We start from the raw sequence: 6,435 nt of genomic DNA on the forward strand, positions 1-6,435 counted from the left end.
GAGGGAGCCAGGTGAAGCGGAGGGTGGCTCCAGCTGCCTAGGATGCCTGTCAAGAGCTAGGGCACCCTTCAAATTTCCCCCACCAGAGCCCAGACCTGCTGTGGGTGGCCCTGAGAGAAATGTGAGCCCGGCTGGCGTGGCTCAGTGGTTGAGCGTCGACCTATGAACCTGGAGGTCACGGGTTCGATTCCCAGTCAGGGCATATGCCTGGGTTTGGGGCTTGATTCCCAGTATGAGGCATGCAGAAGGCAGCCGATCAATGATTCTCTCTCATCATGGATGTTTCTATTTCTCTCTCCCTCTCCCTTCCTGTCTGAAATAGACTCAATAAAAACGCAATCCAGTTCAACATGTAAGGAATATTAAAACTTCCCCACCAAAGTGGAACAAACACATCATTGCGTTTTAAAAAAAGGAGAAAGAAATGTGAGCTCCACAAGGGCAGAAGTGTCCTTTTCTTTGGATCACCACTCATTCCCAGTGCCTAAAACTGAGACATAACCGGTGCTCAAGAAATCCTGTTTAATAAAAGAATAGCCCAGCTGGAGTGGCTCAGTTGGTTGAGCATTGACCTGTGCACTGAAAGGTTGCCAGTTCTATTCCCAGTCAGGGCACATACCTGGGTTTTAGGTTCGATCACTGGTGGGGCACATACACAAGGCAACCGATCGATGTTTCTCTCACATCAATGTTTCTGTCTCTTATCAATGCTTCTCTCTCTCCCTCCCTCCCTCCCTCCCTCCTCTCCCCCTCTTTAAGCATGTCCTTAGGTGAGGATTAACACACACACACACATACACACACACACACACACACACACACACAATGACAGCAAAAAGAATAAAGCAAAGAAAGACTATGCAAACTGAAATCAACTTGCCTCTAAGGCAGAAAAACAAAACCATCACCTCAGCAAGGCTGCACACTGGATAGCATGGGGCTAACTGCCTGCCCTTCTTCCTAGAAGAAAACATCTCCAGGTAAAAATGCCCTACCTGGAAATCACCCCTGAGCCTTCCGGTCTGAAGACCATCGTAGGCACCTACCTGGTGACAGTGGCCTACCTGGTGGCTGCAGAGCACCTGAAATGCTCAGTCCAGTACAGAATACAGTTAAGAGGGGCTTTCACCACCAGATGTTACAAAACAGCTGCTTTGCTGTAGTTATTAGGAAATATTTCATCCTTTTCACAAGACTCATTAAAAAAAACAACCACCCATATCTGACATATTTTTCTAAATATCCTGCTGTTTAAGTAATTGCTTACCAGGACTTTCAAAAATAAATCTCATATATGCAGTCTTTCAAAAATAGTTACATCTTATTTTTCACTGATATCTCTCTCCTATTCTTCCACTATTAAAACCATACATAGATGCCAACTAGATCTGATCACGTATGAAGGGTTTTCTGTTGTTTTTAGGGTCAAAGTACCATATATTTTCAATGTGTAAAAGCAAAGGCCCTTAAGCTCTAGCCAGTGTGGCTCAGTTGGTTGGAGCATCATCCCCTACACCAAAAGGTGGTGGGTTTGATTCCCAGTCAGGGCACATACCCAGGTTGTGGGCTCGATCCCTGGTCAGGAGGCAACTGATCAATGTTTCTCTCTCTCTCTCTCTAAGAAAAAAAAGGTCCTTAGAAGATTTGAGGTAATCTACACTAATAAAAGAGAAAGATGCAAACTGACCATACCTTTGCAACACCCACCATCCAATCAGGAGTGAGTATGCAAATTAACCCAACAAAGCTGGTGGGTTCATTTGCATACGCAGGCGCTGAGCGGCCGGGGGGCATTCTGCACCACCCCAGCCGCTCTGGGCCTCTGGGCAGCGTGGGAAGGCAGAAAGGCGGCTCCAGCCAGAGCGAAGGCGGTGCCAGCAGCCAGGGGAAGGAAGACCCATTCTTGCATGAATCTTCATGCATCGAGCCTCTAGTACATCATAAAAGAAGATACAAAGATGGAAAGACACTCAACATCATTAGTCATTCAGGGAATTGTCGAATTAGACTACAATGAGATTCAATCACCTATTACTGCCAATTGCAAGTGTTGCCAAGATGTGGACATCCACATACACTATTGGTGGGAGCATAAAATGGTACAGACACTGAAAAGTTTGACAGTTTCTTTTCAACAGTGACACAGCAATTGCATTCTTGTTATTTATCCAAGAGAAACAAAAACATATGTTCATACAGAGATGTGTGTAAGAATGTTCAAAGCATTATTCAAATTAGTCCCAACCTGGAAACAACCCAAATGTCCATCAACAGGAAAACAGACAAGTTACAGTACATCCATACAGTACAATACAATATATTCAGCAATAAATAATAAATTTCTGATATATGTAACAACATGGTGAATGTTACAGACATTTATACTAACTGAAGAACCACATACTGAATGAAATCCTAGCAAAACTAACGTTCATAATAGACCATAGGTCAACAGTTGCCTAGGGTGGGAAGGTGAACTTCAAAGGGCATGAGAGAACTTTTTTGGATGATGAAAAAGTCTTATATCTTGACTAGAACGATGGTTGTCAAAATGAATCCAACTATATACTTAACGATGGTGCATTTTCATATATGCAAATTTTACCTCAATAATATGATAGTCACAGAAAAAAATAAGGGAAATTTAACTGGATTAGGGGACAAGATGAGAAGTGTGTTAATCAATTGTGCCCTCCTATATAAGAAAATAATTAAAATGGGTGCCTTAAATCAGCAACAATTTTTTAATAACATAATAATAGCGAGCTAGTACGTATTGCTTGCTTTCTGTGTTCTAGACACTATGTTAAGTGCTTTACTTAGATTATTCTATTTATTATTTACAAAAACTCTGTAAGACAACACTGTTATTACTAAGTACAGTTAAATTGAAGTGCACACAGGTAAAGTAACACAGCTAACAAGAGCCGGAACCAGATTCTGAATCCAGATCCCTGATGTCAGAGACACTGTTACACTCTTAGCCACTGCTTTGTATCATTTGGAGAATTTCAATGAGATTAACATCAGAGTAAATGAAGTTTCTATTACTAAATCTAATAGAACTGAAAGTAAAAGCTTAAAATAGCTAGTTTTAGCAACACTCAACAGTCTATTGGGTCCATTTTTATTTATTTTTATTTTTTAAAATATATTTTTATTGATTTCAGAGAGGAAGGGAGAGGGAGAGAGAGCTAGAAACATCAATGATGAGAGAGAATCATTTATTGGCTGCCTCCTACATCCCCCCTACCTGGAATCAAGCCCAAAACCCTGGTCATGTGCCCTGACTGGGAATCAGACCGTGACCTCTTGGTTCATAGGTCAATGCTCAACTGCTAAGCCACACCGGCCAGGCAGACCCATTTTTCCCCCAAAACTTTAATAAAATCATCTTGGTTCCTTTACAAGTTTACTTCCTAAATAAGTAAGTTCTATTTTTATTTGTCAGGGTAGATGGGAAGTTATTTGTTACCTAAGAGGCTGTGTTTTACCTCTAGCGCAGCAGATTCCTGTTTATAACCTCATATCTCTGCTAAGGAAGGTGTGGTCAGGGTTAGGCAGCCAGCAGTGAAGAAAACGGAATTGGTCAACACAAAGGAAAAATGCAATAAGGGGAAAGAATATGCAATCACAGGATTAGCTAAGAATATTTTTTAATGCACCCCCTATATTCAGGCATCATGAGAACATCTTCCTGCTATTAAGATTTTAACATAATAGTAAGCTTTCACATGGTCCAATGCCCAACTGTTTTTTAAAATGTAATTCAGGAACTGTTGGCTGTGGACCCTCCCACTTTTTATATGCTAATAGTAATATTAATGTGGAATGCAATCAAATTAAACTTGACTTTTGGAACATATTACTAACATTCCATTTGACTAGTTTTAAATTCATTCAATGTGCAACCAGGGAGGCTGTAGATGGGCAACAGAGAAGGCCTGGCCTCAGGAGTTCTGGGTTCAAAATTTCACTCCACTAATGCTATTCTGTAATCCTGGGCGAGTCATTTAACTTCTTGGAGCCTGTCTTCAAATTTCCAAAAGGGGTTTAAGCATAATTACTTTTTAGAGAGTTTTGCTTAGTTCTATAAACCCTTTATTTGGGCACCACTGATATATTTGAAAACAATGTTTAATGAATTAGAATTTGAGTATTAGTTTTTCATTTGTCAAATGAAGGAATTGGACACAATTTTTTTTTGTTCTTTAGAGCCCTGAAATCCCAGTTCTGTATCAGCATTTTCCACAGTGCCCCATGAAACCCTAGTTCTATGAACTGTGAGGTGTTGCTAAGAATGAAAGAGCCCTTCTGGTTTTATTATGAGCTGTATTTTACTATGCCAGACTAGGCACAGGTGCCCAGCTTCAAATTATACAGGTAGTGGCAGCCTAGCCTCAAACTCTACAGGTAGTGGCAGCCAGAACTTAGGAACATCTCTCTGGCTCCTTGTTTTGTGGTCTGGTCACTTGGGAAAGGCCACAGAATGAACAGATTGCAGACTGAGCAATCATCCTACTTCTGCACTAAAACAACTCTCTGAAAAGAGACCAGTGACTTCCTAATCACTAAATCCAAGACCTAGTCTTGTTCCTCAGCCACCTCCACTTCTGCAGAAGCTGTGTCTACTGACTTAACACCCAGGCCCCTGGTCCCACAGGAATCCTGGGGTGGGGGTAGGGGGAAAAAGGGGGAGTGGGGGGAGCCAAGAAACCATTTTCACCCACCCCCCTCTCTTATCTGCCCCCTCAGGCTCCTTTCCTCTTCCTGTCCCTTCTGTATATGTTTGGCTTCCATTCTTAGAGACACATCTCCAGCAGGATATCCTGGCAGCAATTCAAACACAGCTTGTTTAAAAACAAATTCATTCCCCTCCCCAGTTCCCGCCACGTCTCCTCCTGCATCCTCTATTTCTGCAAACGCGGCAACCATGCTCTAAAACACCCAGGTTTTTTGCTCTTCTCTTTGGTACCTTCAGTTGTCAGGTCCTCTAGATCCATCATTTCCCAATGCCTTGTCCTTCTCTGCACCTGAACTTCACAGGCCTGGCTGAATTTCTTATGACTTCTCCTGGACTAAACCAATAATTCCCTAACTGATCTACTCCACACACTGTGACGAAGCACAGATCGAGTGATGCCTGTCCATTCATGGCTCCCATGGCCTATATTATAAAAGTGGCTCTGTGGTTGAGTGTCACGGTCGATTCCCTGTCAGGGCACATACCTGGGTTGCGGGCTCGATCCCTAATGTGGAACATGCAGGAAGCAGCTGATCAGTGATTCTCTCTCACCACTGATGTTTCTATCTCCTTCTCCCTTCCTCTCTGAAATCAATAAAAATATATATTTTTTAAAAAGTATTGCCCTGTTTGCTACAAGAGTCCTGTTTTCACTTCCTGTTTCCACTGTGAGTACTCCCTGGGCGTGCTCTGTGTTTCCATGTGAGAGGGCCTACATCTGCTCCAAGGTAGCCTCAGCCTGGTACCTTCAATTCTCTGCTGGGGCCAGTTTCCTCCCCAGGGATGCTTTCCCCGCCTCCCTTCAGCCAGGCCCTCCAGGCTACCCTGGGCCAGAGGTGATTTCTCCGACCTCTGAGCCCTTCTAGCTCTGTACTAAACCTTTTATAGTCCTTTCTTCTTCTTCTTTTTTTTTTAACAGTCCTTACTTCTTCCCTAATGTTTTTACTAAACACACCCCTAGTGCAGGGAGTACTGTATATGTGTCTCATTTGCTTGTGCAGAACAAGTGTTCCAAAGATACCTGACAGACAGATTTAAAACAGAAAACAGATTCCTCCTGGAAAACTGGACTAGGAGCACCCACGCCCAGCAGCCTAACATCTCTGGCCTCAGCAAACAAGCTGGTCAAACACACAATTCCTGTCAGGCCTGGCAGAGAGCAATGAACCGGATCCCCGCCCGAACAATGGCCTGTCGCACAGCACGGTACGATTTTGTTCTGTAACTTTTCCTGTTAAAACAATTTTAGATTTACAGTAAATTGCAAATATAATACAGAGAACTCCTGTGTATCCTTTACCTAGATTCCTCTAATGTTAATATTAGGGTACATTTATCAAAATTAAGAAGTTAACATGAACTAAACCACAGACTTTATTAGAATCTCCCCAGTTTTTCTTCCGATGTCCTTTTTCTGTTCCAGGATGCGATCTGGGATACTACACTGCATTTAGTGCGCTGTCACTGTTAAGGCTCAAAATTAATAGAAAAAATAAAGAAAGAAGGAAGGGAGAGAGGCAGAAGCAGTCTTTCAAACCTATTCCTTATAATGGGGGGTTTTGCAGCTTAGTTTGGACATTTTCAATGTCGGACAGGCCATTGAACCAGCATTAGCGGGAAAGCAGCCAACTAGCCAGCTCGCCCACAACCCGCCGAGTTTCCACGGATGTGCGCCGCCCCCGGTCCCCCCC

This window comes from Myotis brandtii, unplaced genomic scaffold, assembly GCF_000412655.1.
Source record: "Myotis brandtii unplaced genomic scaffold, ASM41265v1 scaffold115, whole genome shotgun sequence".
NCBI classification, from domain to species: domain Eukaryota; kingdom Metazoa; phylum Chordata; class Mammalia; order Chiroptera; family Vespertilionidae; genus Myotis; species Myotis brandtii.